The sequence below is a fragment of the Lycium ferocissimum genome, unplaced genomic scaffold, assembly GCF_029784015.1.
Source record: "Lycium ferocissimum isolate CSIRO_LF1 unplaced genomic scaffold, AGI_CSIRO_Lferr_CH_V1 ctg11623, whole genome shotgun sequence".
Lineage (NCBI taxonomy): Eukaryota > Viridiplantae > Streptophyta > Magnoliopsida > Solanales > Solanaceae > Lycium > Lycium ferocissimum.
The window spans coordinates 1-18,121 of NW_026713919.1; the positions used below are offsets into that span (position 1 = coordinate 1).

The window sequence follows — 18,121 nt, forward strand, 5'->3', positions numbered from 1 at the left end:
AAAAGGAAAAACTCTATTTAAGGAAAGGGGTCAAATTGTCCCATTCCAAAACCGAGCAAATTGGTGAGAAACAAAATCTAGCAATTTTGCTCTATGTTAGATTTTGCTTTAATTTTACATGCCGTTAAAAAAAAAATTCGTTCATCTTACGAGTCATTTAAACCATAGTCAGAAGTTATACAAGTCATTTTCGTAATTTGACACTCAAAAAAATATTTTTAAAAAAAATAATCAAACACAATCTACTTATCAAATATTGGAAAAAAATACTTCTCCGACGAATTGATCAAAACAAACTTTTTGATTCAAAGGTTATTTTCTGAAAAGCTATTTTGATGAAATGCTTTTCAAAATAAGCAATTTGCACAAATTGGTCAAACAAGATATACATACTCCAATTTTTAAGAGATAAAATTTTAAAAATTGATGGAAATGCAATTACACCCCTATTAGTTCCGATTACTTTTTTGTCCACGCTAAGTCCTACTACTTTTGTGATTTGGCATGTTACCTTTTTAATCAGCAGGATATTTTTAAGCAATATTCTTCCCTCTACTATCGATCTTGGCCTTCAAAAATTTTATTAACATATAACAATATACAATATGCCTGTTGAGAAAAACTAGGGAAGATTCCAACCCCCAGTGAGATGTTTAACCTTGTTAAAAAATCGAATGTACGTGTGTCCTAAAGCTTTACGTCTTGTTCCAAATTTACTACTCCCTCTGTCCCAAAAAGATTATCCTATTTTGATTTAGTACAAAGTTTGAGGAATAAAGAAAGACTTTTGAAATGAGTGGCCCGGCGCTTAGATAGTTGTGTGGCCTAAATACCGTAAAGTTAAATTGTTTAGAAGAGACAATCTTTTTAACATTTAATTAAAAAGAAGAAAATATAACAATCTTTTGGTACAGCGGAAGGGAGTATATATATTTCTTCTATATAGAGAGTATAGCTAGATTTCAAATATACAATTCATCAACCAATGAATCTCTTCCTGTGGACTCCATTTCCAAATCAATCCTTACTCTCAACTCATTTCCTTCAGCCGTGGGTCCCATAACTTTTCATACTTTGCATCCTTTTCCTGGTAGCCACATGGCTACTTTGATATTCATTTTGTTTTTCTTAGTTATTGTAGCAGTACTAACATATCACACGTCAATTGAAATTTTAATTTCCGCGCTCCATCAATTTGTAGCTGCATTTATTTTTTGGATCCCTCTCAAATATATCCTAAATACCAATGTCGTAGAATGTAATTTTCAAATATTCACCACAAAACTTTTAAAAATCTGTAATTTCTCTATTTCCTTAAATTAATTGTATAAATATATGACATGAACAAATAATGTAATTTGATAAGAGAATTAAATTCAACATATATATCAAACAATTTGTACTGTACAAGCAAATTTGGAATAAAATTGACTTAATATGACTCCACCTAATAACTAGACTAATGATTTCTTGACTTCAAATATAAAAATATTCTCCGTTCTATATTATACGACATTTTTTACCAAAATGTAATTCCTCATAGTTAAAACTCACTCACCTTAGAAGTAAGGAGGGTATTTTCACTAAATTATCCTTAAATAAATAGTACCTATTAAATACTTTTTCTTGGTTATGTAAAAATACATTTATTTAAATAAGGGTAAATTTAGAAAAGAACAATTATTACATTTCTTATTATGTAAAAGATCATTTATTTTGACTAAATGGAAAAGCTAAAAGTACTACATAATATGAACCGGAGGAAATAATATAACACCTTGTGTACTTGATAGATTTAGGCACTTTATAATTATATATGCAAACGTAAATCCTCGAAAAAATAAAAGAGCTTAGCTAAAGAGTGAACAAGCTTCACTTGTTATATATACTACCAAGTTTGAGCCGAACCAAGTTATCCTTCGAAACATTCATTTATATTTTAATAGAGTTCATTAAAAAAAATTATAAAAAAATTAATCCAAAGAAGATTAGCACATAAAGTATCATAAAATTCTTCGATTTCAATACACTGTATAATTTAAGTAAGGAATAGTTTAACAAAATATCATAAGGTAAACAAAAAAGTATATTCTCGGCAAATATTTACGAAATTATACACAATGAAGTTTATTGTGATGGTAATGGTCATTTTTGAGATGGTTGCAGTGTTATTTTCGTTGTCTCCTAGTTCAGATTTTCTTCTTCATCTGCGGCAGCTGGTAAAATGGGAAAGTCAATGTGCTCACATAGTAAAGGTACGTGTGGTAATGGTTTTTCCAGTGTTGATTTTATATTTTGGCCCAATTCCTTAGAATAAAGATACACAGCTTGATTTGTACAGACATGAACTTTTATAGTCATAAGGTGCTTCAAAAAAAGATTATGTGTTATATGTTTCAACTGTTTCTTTGTTTCACTATATCTTTGGTGAGTACCACGCTTCAGATATACAATTTAGTACTGGCTTCTGAAAATTGACATTCCTGAAAATGCATCTTATGGTGGGAAGGTATATAGGATCTTGGCAGCCGAGAACGATGATAACCAATGGCACTGTTAACAGGTAGGTTTTCCTTTATGGTTAATCGACAGAACGTGACATGATACTATCTAATCATTTTTCCTCGGTAGCCAGGGATAAAAAATCTACACGGAGGAATTAGACCAAGTGTAATACATCGTGACAAACAAGTTACAACGAAGCAACAAACTGGTAGAAATGTTTGATGATAAGGTCTCAAGATTCAGGCCTGTAAAATCAGAACTTCCTTAGGAGCACTCAGACATTAGCAGTTAGATACAAGGCAATTTGAGTATTACACTGATATCTTGATGTCTACTGCTATAATGTTATACTATAGTAGTTTGTTGTTGCTAGAACTGTAACAGAGAATGGTAGAGGTTAAACTTACTTATCACATTTTTATTTATGTATTGGCTAAGGAGAGTTGTAAGGCGTTACATTCGGCAACTTAACATGTAATATGCAAGACCATTTTCCATTTGATTAACGAGGAAGATTGGGGAAGTTGGTATTGGTGTGAATCTCAAGGTCATGAACAAATGGACATAAAGTGTGTTGAGCTTCTTTTTTCTCTGAAGATAGTAAAATCAATTTCATTGCACAATCAGTCCGTGAATTGCTTGCTTCTTAATTTCTCAGTTATATCCATTATTGTTTTTTCTTTCTCCGTAATTTTGAGCCTTTCTCCAATTGTTTTGGTGCGCCTGTATATTTCTTGTTTATTAGTTGAGTAACGAGAGTGGTAATGAACAAGGAAAATAATTGAAGCATGCCTGTCAAGAGTTGCAGAATCCCAATTATTGTTCTCAAACAGGGCAAGATGATATTGATACAAAAGAAATCTTGCAGGTTCTCGGGGATTAAACTGAAAGTTAGACATCAGTTGAAACTTGAAAGAGTGATTTGGTGTAGCCTTTATACTAAGATCATTATGGAAGAGAGAGCTCAAAAAAGGAGTTAAGAACAACAAATAAAGTCAAAACTTGTAAAGATGGATAAATGACCAAGTAAATACACTCGGATTGAAGACAAACATATTTGAATAGCCAACTACGGGTATTGCTCTCTTTAATTAGTATTAAAAGACATATGTGAGGATGGTCTAGAATTAAAGAATGTCGTTGCGGAAGGATAGTTATGATTTTTCATAGTCCTATTTGCTGGAATCAGGACTAAATAGAAACTGATATAAACAATTAAATGTTAAGCATATGCAAGCTTCGGAAAATCCCGTGGGGAAAATGAACTCAAGAAGAATCAAAGATTCCTACCTCATCAGAAATATATCATAACTGAATCAGTTTGTTCAGCTCTGAAAATACAGTGACGAGGATATGTCTTCAAAAACTATTTTAGCCTTTCGTATCTCATGAATTGAGCAATAGTGAAATTTAAGTAATTATTGCTTGTCTTCTGCGTTCTGCCTACAATTCTATCCTTTTTAAAGTTACGTCTCTGCGGTTATAGGCCAATTTTATATCTTTATTTTAGTATATTAAACAAAGTAGCAGATTTCTTATTGCGTTGGAATACTAATTTATTTTACTTTCTCTTACTTTGCAGGAGGCTCTTCCTCCGATTATGTCAATACTTTTAAGGGGATAATACTCTCAAGATGAAAAGATAGACTTACTTTAATACTTGGTCAACGAAAATAGAATTTTCAATATTTTACGAATTCTCTCTATTGACAAAACTAATCTAATACTATTAAACTTTTAGTTGAGGAAGCTTTGACGATAACAATTCTGCGCTATTTGGCAAAATATGTGCTCGGAAATTTAGGTATGTTGAGCTCCTACTATATTAGGAAAGAGCTTTGTTAGATAGTTTGTAACTGGTATATCCCATTTTCATTTGTAATTTTTGCCCAAGAACTCTTTTGATGCATAAGGATTGATTACTGTGAGCTTCTCTGGTGTTTATTTGTTGTTTTTAGCTTAAATTCAACTGTTTTTCACTTTCTCTACTACTGATAGTTGATTTTTGAAATTGCTGTTGTAGCTTATCATGGGTATGGAAATCTGAAAAATTTATTATTTTTCCTAAATTTTGACTTTGGGATTATATGATGATGCTTATATATTTCTTTATGTGGAAGATCCATCTGAAGCTTAACATTCTGTGCTAAGATTAGTTAGATTTGGCTTTTCCTGTTAGTGCACATTTTAGGATCTGATTCACCCGATGTTTGGTTACTGCATAGTCACAGTAATATTCTGCAACGGATGGTCTTCCACCAATGGATGGTCTTCCACTCATTTTTAAACATCTGATCTTCTCAACTTATGTAATACAGCGTGCTAAGAATTTTTTGGGAGTCTCTGAATATTGAGCTTGTAAACTGCCTTTGTTGACTAATCATACACTTTTTGTTTGTTTCTATGTTCTTTCTCAATTTCTTTCCTTTTTGCATTGCAAATGTGAGATATTGCCAGTTTAGGACATCTTATATAAATTCATTACATAAGATTCACTACTGTTATGTTATCTCACAGCGGATGAAGGTAAAATAGTTCGGTGGCACATATTCCAGATAATTGAAGTGAATTCACGTATATCTTTGTCTCTGTTGTTTACACTTCCAATGAGTTTATTGTACAGCCCGCTGCCTACAAATTCTTTGCTCAAGCTTATATATTATATGAACAAGAAATGCCGCTAATTTTTTCTTACGGAGTAATACTTACTGAGTTCCGGTTTTTTTTTTTTCCTGGAACTCCTAGCAATCTAAATGTTTATATGAAACCCCTAGTTCATTTTCTAATTGTAATCCGGACATTTACAGCATTCAAAAGCATATGTCACCACAATACCGTGAGAACGGGCACATTAACATACAATGCCACAAGGGTAGATATGTATTAGGATCTCCTATTAATTTATGATAATTTCATTTCTAACTACTTTTTCAAATAGGCCTGACCACTGCAGAGGTTGGTATGCTTCATATTTTTTCTGTGTTGATGATCAGAACAATACCAAGAATGAACAAAGGTTTGTAACATTACAATACACAATAAGGATAAATTATATATTTAGTACCTCCACTGCATACTCTGCTATGATAGGCTTCACCCAGTGCAAGATGTGCTCATCAACGACATCAGCAACGCTGTGCAGGTTGCGAAGCATGATGCTATGGACTGGACTTGTACAAGAGTTTGGTTGAACCTTCCAGTGGGTTTATCCATGGAGTATAAGATATACAAGTCATCAAACACATTAAGGACATACACACAGGTCTATTCTCTTTACTACTATGGCTTTTTATTTTTTTGATTCTCTTGGCTTTAACCTCAAGAATCAGCACTGTGCCTTTTGTTACTATTGAGGGAATATTGATGATCTTTTTTAGTTTCACTGTAAAATTGCTATCGCTTCACTCACTCACACACACAGAGCTCATCAGGACATTACATCGTCGCTTTTCCTTTAAGGTTGGAACAAAAATGGTAGTGCTAAAGATGCTTCTACAAAATTGGCTTCCATGGTTGGGTTCTCTTCATTTTTCCTTTTCCATCTTTTTTGTTTCGGTTCTTTTTCTGGGTTCTCTTTGTACTTTATAATTTTGCTATTTCATGGCTGTTGTAAGCTAAATCTGAGGTTGTGACTCGAGTAGATAACCATAAAGAAACCAGCTCTTCAATAATATAGATATAGATACCCTATTAAAAGAGTTGGTTCTTGTTATGTGATATAAAAAAACTCACGTGTTGGATGATTTTCTATTGCTTAGAGCCAAAGGATGCTCAATTACTTGGAGCCAAAGAATACTAAGATATGGAGGAGAATTGAAGAGCTCATGTAGCACACTTGGAGCCCAAGTCATTTTATGCTTATAAAATGAAAGGCAATCTTCTTTGTTTAGCATCCCAAAAATTCATACAATCCTTTGTAGTGAGTAGAGAGTTGAGAGAGCAATTCTCTTAAGTGTAATTGGGAAATCTCCCCTTCCTTTGTTAATAATAAAAAGGCAACGGTTCTTTGGTGGACGTAGGATCATTTTGATCCGAACCACGTTAAATCTTGTATTCTTTCTTTTACGTTTCCGCTAACAATTGGTACCAGAGCGTTAGGAATCTTTGAAGATCCTAGGAGGAAGAACATGCAAAGATGAGTTCCATGAAGTTTGAAATCGAGAGATTCAGTGGACGCAACAACTTCAATATCTGGAAGATCTAGATGATGGCGTTATTGTGGAGGGAAGGTTCAATCCATGCTATTGACGGAAAGTAACTCGATGGTACATCAGCTTCCGACAAGAAGAAGATTGAAAGAGATGCATGGAGTGTAATTCAACTGTCCCTTGCACCTAACGTGCTTTGTGAAGGTAGTACAATGCAAGAGACGACGAACAATTGTATGGGACAAGCTACAGCGCACCGAGTGCCGCTTGGTGACAACAAGGATGTTGTTATAGCGGCGTCTTCACACATTTAAGATGGGGTCAGGTACTTCGTTACCAGATCATTTAGACGCGTTCAATAAACTTGTCATGGACTTACAGATTGTAGGAATTAAAAAGGACGAGGAGATGCTTGCATGTGCTTTGCTATTTTCATTGACTTCAAGATATCGTGATATCGAGAATTCAATCATGTATAGCAAGGAGCCTATCAACTTTGAACAAGTGCGGTGAGCACTTAACTCTAGTGATATAAGGAGGCATTTTAAAGGAGATAGAGATGATCAGGCAAGTGGGCTCTTTGTGAGAGGCCGGACTAGCCAACAGGGAAGGAGCAAAGCAAAGCACAGATTAAAGTCTCGTGTGAACAAGAAGGATGCTGTTGTTAGGCTGCGGCAAGAAGAGGCATTTTGAGCCGAGATTGCCCGATGTCAAAGTCCGAGGAAAAGGTGAGTGCATCCACGGTTGAACGGTACATGATTGATAATGATTATGTACTTACGACATCAAGCAATAATGTTGTGGAAACAAATAGGTGTTAAACTACTTTGTACTGCGTATGACGTTAGAAAGCACGGTTTAGCGAGCTATGAAAAAGTGGAGGAACCGTAATAATGGGCAATAATGCAACTTGTGAAATAATTGGCATTGGCTCGATTCGGGTTCAACGCCATGATGGAGCCATGAGGACTATTACGCAAGTCCGTCATGTTCTGATACGAAGAAGAATTTGATCTCCCCGTACTTTGGATGAACAAGGCTACGGGTACATGAGCGAAGGAGGACTATGAAGGTGACTAAAGGTTCTTTAGTCATGCTTTGAAAAGTAAGGTAGATGATGGCCTTTACACAGTTGGCGAGAGCACCATTGTTGGCTACTCTGATAATGCGTCTACGGTCACCTATCTAATGATGACAAAGCAAGATTATGGCACATGAGGTTGGGTCATATGAGCTTACATGGATTAGAGATGTTGAGTAACTGTAACCTTTTGGAAGGTGAGAAGATCAAAACACTTGAATTTTGTGAACACTACGTTCTAGGGAAGCAGAAGAAGGTCAGCTTCAGCACTGGCAAGCACAAAACGGGCGGGGTGCTAGACTACATCCATTCAGATTTATGGGGTCCCTCTAAACTTCCATCAGAGGGCGGAAAGAGGTATCTTCTTACTTTTATTGATGATTTCTCACGAAAGGTTTGGGTGTGCTTTTTGAAGGCGAAAAGTGATTCTTTTGAAGCATTTAAAGAGTGGAAGATTTTGGTTGAGAATCAAATGGAGCGGAAAATCAAGTATCTTCACGCAGACAATGGCTTGGATGTTTTTAGTGAGGAGTTTAATGATTTACGCAGGTTCATGGAATCTCAAGACATAGGGGCGTATGCACACCCCACGGCGAGAATGGAGTTGCGAGAGGATGAACGAACTCTTCTTGAAAAGGCTCGTTGTGTATCACTCTCAAGCCAAAATGTCCAAGTATTTTGGTACAAGAACGATTCACCTTCTTGCTCGTGTAATCATCGATCTCCGGCATCGATGATTGACTTTAAGACTTGAATGAGGTATGGTCAGGTGAACCCTCTAACTATTCATATTTATAAGTATTTGGGTGTCCAGCTTATTATCATGTTAATGAAGGAAAGCTTGAACCAAGAGCTAAGAAGGCCATATTAGTAGGGTATGTGGATGGAGTAAAAGGGCACAAACTTTGGTGTTTGTCTTTACTCAAATTATAGTTAGTAGAGATGTCACCTTTGATGAATCCTGCTTGATCTAGTAAAAGTTTCGTGGGGTTTTAAGAAAATGAGAACAACGAGCGAGGTGGAGCTTACCAAGCAAAAAGATCGAGACTCGGTTTAAAGATGAGTCGAAAGATGTAGATCTTGAAGAACTTCTTTGTCAATGAACCATACACGATTGCGAAAGGAAGGAGAAGGCGAGGCACGAAGACGAGACGCTTTATAGATCAAGCAAGCCTGATTGCATATGCGTTCATAGCTGCAAAAGAAGATATTAAGGATCTGGAGCCCACCTCATATGTTGAAGAAACTCCTTGCAAGGATGCTGCACAATGGCGGTTAGCTATGACTGAAAAGATGGAGTCTCTTCACAAGAATCAGACATGGGTCATAGTGAAAAGGCAAAAGGGGAAAATGATAGTTGGATGCAAATGGGCCTACAGAAAGAAAGAGGGAATTCCAGAAGTGGAAGATGCTAGGTTTAAGGCGAGATTGGTTACAAAGGGTTTCGGTCGAAGGAAGAATTGACTACGATGAGATTTTCTCTCGTCGTGAAGCATGGCTCAATTTGCGTGCTACTAGCATTGGTTGCACAATTTGACTTGGAGCTTGATAGCTTGATGTCAAAAGCATTTTCTTACATGGTGATCTAGAAGCGACAATTTATATGGATCATTTTGAGGTTTCTTGGGCGAGGAAAAGAAGATCATGTATGCCAATTAAAGAAGTCTTTGTATGGTTTGAAACGATCCCCTGAACGGTGGTACACAAGGTTTGATGCATTCATGACTACATGAATTCTCAAGGAGTCATTTGATAATTTGTGTATCACGAAAGATGTACGATAACTCAATGATTTATTCTTTGTTGTATGTTGATGATATGTATTCTTGCTAACAAAATTACATATATTCTTTAAAGAAACTGTTAAGTAAGGAATTTGACATGAAGGACTTGGGAGCTGCAAAGAAAATTCTTAGTGTGGAGATTTCAAGAGAAGACGATGTTCTACATCTTTCTCAGAAGAGGTACATTGAAAGGGTTATCGAGAGATTCAATATGCATACGTGCAAGCACAGCAAGTACCTTTGTTAGCCTATTTCATTTTAAACTTTCCGGAGTTAAAATGCCTCGGGTCGGAAGATGAGGTGGAGCATATATCAAGGTTCTTGTACCCGGTAACGATTGGTAGCATTATGTATTCTATGGTATGCACGCGTCCGGATATTGCTCGATCGTAAGTGTGGTAGCCGAGGATACATGTCAACCCGGAAAGAGACATTAGGAAGGTTTGTCAAGTGGATATTGAGATATGCGAGGGCTCGATGTTGGTTTGACCTTTCGAAAAAGGTGGTGGAGGTATTTCGATTCTCTGTTATGTGGATTACGACTAGGCGGGGGATCTGACGAGAAGGTCGTCCATGCTTCCGCCCATACATCTTCACCTTCTTGTTGGCGGTCTTGAATTGGTTGGAAATCGACTTTGCGGTCGATTGTCGCTTTGTCTATGACGAAGCGAGAATACGTGGCGACGACGGAGGGTAGTGAAAGAAGCTATACGGTTGAAATGTTTGGTGGCGAAATTAAGTTTAGCTCGGCGGGGATATCAACACTTATATGATAGTCGAGCTATTCATCGATTAAAAAATCGAGAGATTTCATGTTGCGCACTAAACACGTTGATGTCGGAATTTCATTTTATTCGAGATGTTGTTGAAAGAACTATCAAGGTCGTGAAGGTTATCACCAGAGCCGATAACCTTTGCGAACGTGTTGACAGAATAGTCTCGCTCGCTAAGTTTGCACATTGCAAGGACTTAGTGGGGTACACATCAGGCGATGCAGACTCAGGGAAAACCGGGATTGTTAGGTGGAGGTAGTATGTTCAACAATGGTTTGATTCTTCTTGTTTCTTAGAAAAGGGTAGCCCAGTTAGGTTAGAAGTTTTGGCCAGAGTTGTTCATACGCATGCTCGGAATGCAAACCAAGGTGGAGATTGGAAGAGTTGGTTCTTGTTATGTGATAGAAAAAACTCATGTGTTGGATGATTTTCTATTGCTTGGAGCCAAAGGATGCTCAATTACTTGGAGCCAAAGGATGCATTGCTTGGAGCCAAAGGATGCATTGCTTGGAGCCAAAGGATGCTAAGATGTAGAGGAGAATTGAATAGCTCATGTTGCACACTTAGAGCCCAAGTCATTTTATGCCTATAAAATGAGAGGCAATCTTCTTTGTTTAGCATCCCAAAAATTCATACAATCCTTTGTAGTGAGTAGAGAGTTGAGAGAGCAATTCTATTAAGTGTAATTAGGAAAGCTCCCCTTCCTTTGTTAATAATAAAAGGCAACTATTCTCTAGTGGACGTAGGATCATTTTGATCCGAACCACATTAAATCTTGTGTTATTTCTTTTACATTTCCGCTAACACCTATATTTCTAAATTCTTGGATGCAAGTATGCAACAATGTTTGGGTAGCAGATTTCTATGACAAAATGCAGCTTAGATGGTGGACGCACTAGCAAAAGCCCCATATTTGACGGAAACTACTGCATGCAAGCGAAATAATATTGTTCTTCAACTGGGTACTTTGAGAATGGTAATGGATATGTTTGTTTATGCCCAAGTAACTGTAATTTACATATGCACATAATGTGTTTGATTTATTTTCGTATGGTATTTGAAGTTTATTTTGATGATAATTGTGATTTTTTAGATGGTTGGAATGGTATTGTTCTGCTCATCGTTCATAATGAACAGGGTCACAAGTGGGATTATATCAGTTCTGGAAGAGATAGAAAGGAACTAACGCCGATAAACTTGTGTGGTAGTCAGTTTTAGTGCAAAAAATGGCTTTACAACTTGGTAAAATTTTGAGATATGGTGGAATATTAATTAATGCTTGAACCAACATTTTATGAGCATAGAAAATAATAAAAGAAACAAGTTATAGTTTCATTAATTTCTTACTATAGAATGAGATTAAAAAGAAGGATATGAACAACAACAACAACAACATACCCAGTGAAATCCCACAATATGGGATCTGGGGAGGGTAAAGTGTACGCAGACCATACCCCTATCTCGGAAGATAAGGAGGCTGTTTCCAAAAGACCCTCGGCTCAAGAGAAAACACAACGAGAAAGGTTAGATAAGCACAAGCAGTTCAAAGCAAAATGCAAATGAAACTAAAGAAAAAGAAGGATATGACGACTCAATATAGAGGTTCTGTGGATCTGCAAAATGTCTTAGCATAGTGTGAAACTAAATATATGGATTCAGCAAAGAGTTGTTACCACTAAACCAAAAGTTATCAATTATTCCATCTGTTTCATTGGAAGCTACCTTATTCTTAAAGTAGTGAAGTAAACTCCAGCTTTGCAAGCTATTGTGTATTTAATTTAGTAGAAAATTCTATAATGGACTTAATATTATAATGAGTAGGACCGTAGGATACTAATCTATTGAACCTATGGACTAATTATCATTGGACACATATAATATGGGTAGGGCTAAATAAAAGGTATAAAATCCAATTTTCGAGCTGCAGTGGTGCCATATCTGGTGCTTGTTTCTCTCTTGAATTCTTTGAATCATCTCTATTACTATGGCAGACTGATGAATCTGGAATTGGATGTCTTCTTTATTTGGTAAGCATCATTGCTTCTTCTAATTGATATTGTTAAAAGAGGTAACTTTATGAATATTTCTCCTTTCCAATAGAGTTAGATCCAATCTGTACTCCTGAGAGAAATGGGGCACAATTCAAACATAATGAGAGAAATGTAAGTTGTGTTTCATGATCCATTGGCATTTGATTAATTAATAGAACTCTTGAAATGTACAGATGGATGTAATTGCGAACTTGGCCAAATTTGAGCTTCAGTGGTCTCCATTGAAGGAACATGGCGAAGAAGAATAACAAGAGGAGAAAAATGAAAATAAAAAATGAAATCAGATTTAACGGATGGAGGGTAAATAGGACCAAAAAATAGAGTACAAGGGCAAATATGGCTCCAAACTTGGATGACAAGGACGAATATATCAAAAAAAGTATAATGAGGACAAATGTAGCTTATTCTTGAGAGTACAAGGGCAAGTCTGACCCTTTTCCCTTCTGTTGAAATATAGTTAAGAGAAAAGGGTCAAAAGTGCCCCTCTACGTTGGGAAAAGGGCTAAGTATATAAGGAACGATGAATTAGCTCATTCGATATTGTTGCTAAAGTCGTCTATTTGACTTCCAACCAGATGTGATATTGCCTTCTTAGTAAAATGGAAAAGGCATATCCTATTTCCACTTCTAATGGAAGCCATCGACCCCTGTTATACTGCGTTAAATTTACAACTTCAGGTTGCTAAAGACGCTTGTTCTTTTTTATCGTTTCTAGACTCTTGATACTCTGGAAAGTACCAAAAGAAGGATAAACATGCTTTATGTTATCGCCAGAATATAGAATGGCGGCGGATGTCTGGCTGATTTTGTTGTCGGTGATGATATTAGTTAGTCTGCACATTAACTGTTCTATCTATATTCAAAAGATACTTCTTCTTCATTCTTATGTAAATGAATTTAATAAGTTGGATGTGATTTACGGAATGAACTGAAAATTGCTGCAATTTCTTTTGTTTGCAGGTCCTTTCTCTAGAAGAACTTGATATAGAAGATGAGGACCTACTCAAAAAGTGGACGGGAAGTAAATCTATCAAGAAACAGAATAGATAATACTCGCAACGAAGTAATTTAAGCTCAAACTTGCTGCAGGTTCCAATTGCTTCTCTTCTTATCTTTTAAGATAGTACTAACACCTCCAATGACATCTGAAAATATATTTAAAAATTTTTACTGGGAAAGAGTCATAATTACAAATCATATAATTTTTGTATCGATTTGATTTCCTCCTCAGATTTGCTTCTCTATGGCTGAACAGGTAGCGCATAATATGGAAAACGGAGATTTCTTTCACTTGCATAGCCTTGACATAATTGATTTGGCGGGCAAACCGCTCGAAGGAATACGGTGGTGGTTGAGTGCAGATGACCCCTTTTAGTGCCTGACTGCATGCACCAATCTTAGGGAAAACGTTAGAACCTCATCCCCGGGGCGACAACTATTAAGTTTCACCATTAATTGAGTCCTACAAATTTGATTTGTCTGGCGAAGTTCGGCTCACATTGGAAGTATTGTAGTACGTTCGTTTAAAGTGATTGCTTCAATTCAAGTTATGAGAAGCATGTCAGGTAGATTAGAAGGTGTAGAAGTTTCTGATATATTTGGTCCTTATTAAATTTATTTTCCCGCAGAATTTAGGTATTCATGTGAATCTCATGATCTTGAACAATGAACATACATAAAAGTGTTGAGCCTCTTGTTTTATGAAGATGGTATTTCATTTTGTTTTAAATTATAGTTTTCATGAATGTTTTGTTATGAATTTTAGCATGTTAACATTGAGTAGTGCAACTCTTCTATATTGAGGTGTTCAATGACAGTACATTAAAAATTTGGAAGTCTATTGGTCTCCCTTTAAATTACTGCAATTTGTTTTACCACCAGTTGATTACATATGAAACTCTTTCCTACTTTTAACTTCTAAACTGCTATCTCTGCAGATTCTATTTAACTCTTTATCTGCAATATTGCTGGAATACTAACATGCTCTTTTTATTCCTTCATCCAGAAGTTTTGACAAATGTCTATCCTCTTTCTTCCCTTCTTTGTTTGAGATATAACCACTAACAATTGATAATTACTACAGGTGTCTTGTATCAAGAGTGGCTAAGAAGTAGGCGTCAACTAAGACTAAACGCCAGGAAAAAATGCATTACCGATTTGCAATATGTAAATGGTTGTGGCCTGTAGATAGTTCTCCCATATATGTTGTAAAGAAATATGTACTATGGCATTTACCAGTATGATGCAATTGTTGATGTTATTCCAAAAAATGTGTGAATAGCATCCATCAAATTGTTGTTCCAGCTTTTATAACATTGGGCCTGATTTAGGAGTGCACTGCTCCATACAGTTGTGTTTAGCGATAGTTCATTAAAAATTTAAAAAGGTTTCTCATTAAATTACCATTTTATTTACTATCAGTTGGTTACATATCAATCTATACAGTGTTTTTAACTTCTAAGCCGCCATTTCTGCATATTCTGTTTAGCTCCCTATCCGCAAAATATTGGTTTAATGTTAACATGCTCCCCTTTTTCCCTTCACCCAGTACTTTGGCAAATGTATATGTTACGTCTATTTGTCTTTAAACCTTCTTTGCTTGAGATATGCGCATTAACAATTGATCATTACTTCAAAAGTGCAATCTAATATGTACCAAGCTTATCTTTTCGTTCTTAGTATCTTTGCATTTCAACAACTTATTCTATATGCTCACAAACTGAATTGGCCAACTTCCAATTGGTATCAAGTTTTGGACATTCTATCTAAATTTAAAATGGTCAACTTTCTGCAAATAAAGTTGTCTATATATCTGTTAAACCGCCTTCATGCCAGCACGGGCCATTCTCCGCTAGTTACGTTTACATTTATTGCTACTGTTGCAGATGAAGAAATAAAATATTTTGCAAGCCCAACAGTTTTCCAATTTGATGAAGCATCGACCTTGGTTAGAAAATCTCACCAAAACATTTATTTTGGGTATTTGTTTTGTAACGTTACAACATCAATCTTCACGTCTCTTCAAGAGAAATGAATAGTTCGCTAGGCTATTAATTATGAGGTCATACTAATTGATATAGTGTTTTAAAAGGTAGTTTCAGGACTCGCCTCGGGGTGGGACACTGACAAAATGTCTCGGGGCTCACGTGCGGGTCTTAGTTCCGACTGTACTCCCTAAGCACGCCTAATGCTTATGCTCGGGGCTCACCTAACAGTTCTTACACAAATTATATGTTATATTCCTTAATTAAAATCATTGACCTTCATAATTCATTGATACTTAGTAGTTTTTCATCCATAAAAATAAGAAGATTGGGTGTAACTCAAATAACAAGTCGTAGTATTGCATATTTAATATTTGAGACTATCGTGGTGAATATGACTTGATATTTCTTTTAAAAAGACATAGCCGAATTGTACATTTTCACTTGTCATTGGTCTTTTGTCATATGTATCAAATTGTCATATTATATTCGGAAAAGGGCCAAAAATACCCTCGAACTATTGAAAATGGTGCAAAAATACCCTCCATCCACCTTTCATTTTCAAATACCCTTACCATCCACCTATTGGGTCTAAAATACCCTTATTCCTAACGAGAATATTCTCATTAGACACGTGGCATTTTTCTATTGGTTGGCTTATAAAATTAATTAAACTAATTGACTGTAACCCAAGTGCCCCCCACCCGACCCCCCCCCCCCCCCTCCCACCCCGTGAATTTTTTTTTTTTTTTTGAAAAAAAAGTTGACTTGTTTTTTGCACCCCACCCCGCACCCTACCCCTCCCCCGCACCCCTACCCTCCCCCCCCCCCGACGCAAAAAAATTAATATTTTTGAAAAAAAAAAGTTTTGACGTTTTTTTTGGGTTTTTTTAAATTTGGGAGGGAGGGAGGCGTAGGGTGCGGGGTTTGGGGATTGGGGGGGGGAGGGTGCGGGGTGAAAAAAAAAAGTCAACTTTTTTTTTCGGGAGGGGGGGGCGTAGGGTGCGGGGTTTGAGGGGGGGGCGGTGCAAAAAAAACCCCAAAAAAAAAAACGTCAAAACTTTTTTTTTTCAAAAAAATATTAATTTTTTTTTACGTCTGGGGGGAGGGGGTAGGGGTGCGGGAGGTGTAGGGTGCGGGGTGGGGTGCTAAAAAAAAAAATTGTAGTCTACACTTGTGCCTTTTAGATTTTTGGTTGAAAATATACCATGTTTTTTAGGGTGAGATATATATTTTTTTTGGTAACTCAATTACATTATACATTTTAATTTATCAAGACATTTTACGTACTTTGTCCTTTTTACTAGGAAGTTGAGAAGCGTAACAATATTTTTTTTTTGCACCCCACCCCGCACCCTACACCTCCCCCCCCCCCCCCCGACGTTAAAAAATTAATATTTTTGAAAAACAAAGTTTTGATGTTTTTTTTGGGTTTTTTGCACCCCCCGGTCAAACCCCACACTTACGCCCCTCCTTCCAAACCGAAAAAAAAAGTTGACTTTTTTTCCCACCCCGCACCCCACGCCCCTGCCCCCCCCCACCAAAAAAAACCCAAAAAAAAAACGTCAAAACTTTTTTTTTTCAAAAATATTTTTTTTTGCATTGGGGGGGAGGGGGGTAGGGGTGCGGGGGATGGGTAGGGTGCAAAAAAAAAAGTCAACTTTTTTTTTCAAAAAAATTTTTTTCACGGGGGGGGGGGGGGGGGGGTCGGTCGGGGGGTGGGGGCACTATCCGGTCAATATTGCAAAAATTAATTAGTTTAATTAATTTTATAAGCCAACCAATAGAAAAATGACACGTGTTTAATGAAAAGATTCTCGTTAGTGATAAGGGTATTTTAGACCCAATAGGTGGTGATAAGGGTATTTTAGACCCAATAGGTGGATGATAAGGGTATTTGGAAATTTGAAAGTGGATGGAGGGATTTTCGCACCATTTTCAATAGTTTGAGGGTATTTTTGGCCCTTTTCCGTATTTTATTATTTCGCTATTTGAAAATAACTTTATTTTTATTCATGAAGGAGTTATGTTTTAATTATAATGCTGATAAAGTTTATTGATTATTTGCTTAAAGAGAGATAAAATGAATAGTATGATAGTAATATTGTTTTAAGAAATTATGATTTTTTTATTGTTTGAAAGTTAAGATGTTAGAGTTGATTTACATTTCATAATAGCTTTTATTTCATTGTATTTTTTGTACTTATAAAATTATGTCATATATGATTACAATTGTAAGTGGCGTATAATCCTCGCGAGCATATCTAAAATGCCTTTCCTCACGCCCCCGCCTTTTAAATCACTGATTGGTACTACCTCACTTTCATAATAAGTAATGATTTACTATTTTATTTTTTTCAAAATAAGTGGTATTTTACATCACTGATTGGTACTACCTCACTTTCATAATAAGTAATGATTTACTATTTTATTTTTTTTCAAAATAAATGGCATTTTACAAAATTAAGAGGACATTAATGTTCCTTCTTCCAAATTTGCCCTCATTTAAATGAGTGGAGTTTTACATAATTAATAAACATGAAAGAGAGTAACCCCTATGTCCCAAATTATATGAAACTCTTTCCTATTTAGTCAGTCCAAAAAAGAATAATACATTCCTATATTTAGTAATAATTTATCTTTTTACCCTTAAAATGATTTCTAGCCAAACAAATTTTTATGGTTCCTTTTAGACCACAAATTTCAAAAGTTTTTCTTAATTTCTTAAATTTTATACCTAGTCAAACACCTTTATATAAAATTGGACGGAGGGAGTACTTCTTTTTCAAAAGCAT

General features: G+C 35.9%; 2 long non-coding RNA genes across 4 annotated transcripts; both read left to right on the top strand.

Annotated features, from left to right (window-relative positions):
• The first annotated feature begins 2,127 nt into the window (after positions 1 to 2,127).
• On the top strand, positions 2,128 to 14,930 carry LOC132041763 (uncharacterized). Of its 3 annotated transcripts, XR_009411220.1 has the most exons (10): positions 2,333 to 2,563; positions 2,632 to 3,105; positions 4,088 to 4,309; positions 5,444 to 5,767; positions 5,965 to 6,017; positions 11,126 to 11,267; positions 13,303 to 13,431; positions 13,598 to 13,907; positions 13,971 to 14,051; positions 14,426 to 14,930. It is a non-coding gene; the product is annotated as an uncharacterized LOC132041763 (long non-coding RNA). The 3 variants fall into 3 exon arrangements; XR_009411219.1 differs by lacking the exons at positions 2,333 to 2,563; positions 2,632 to 3,105 and adding an exon at positions 2,128 to 2,255 and having other exon boundaries at positions 14,426 to 14,926; XR_009411218.1 differs by lacking the exons at positions 2,333 to 2,563; positions 2,632 to 3,105 and having other exon boundaries at positions 3,374 to 4,309; positions 14,426 to 14,926.
• LOC132041764 (uncharacterized) lies at positions 11,874 to 13,029 on the top strand. The gene is made up of 2 exons (XR_009411221.1): positions 11,874 to 12,318; positions 12,516 to 13,029. It is a non-coding gene; the product is annotated as an uncharacterized LOC132041764 (long non-coding RNA).
• Positions 14,931 to 18,121: the final 3,191 nt, after the last annotated feature.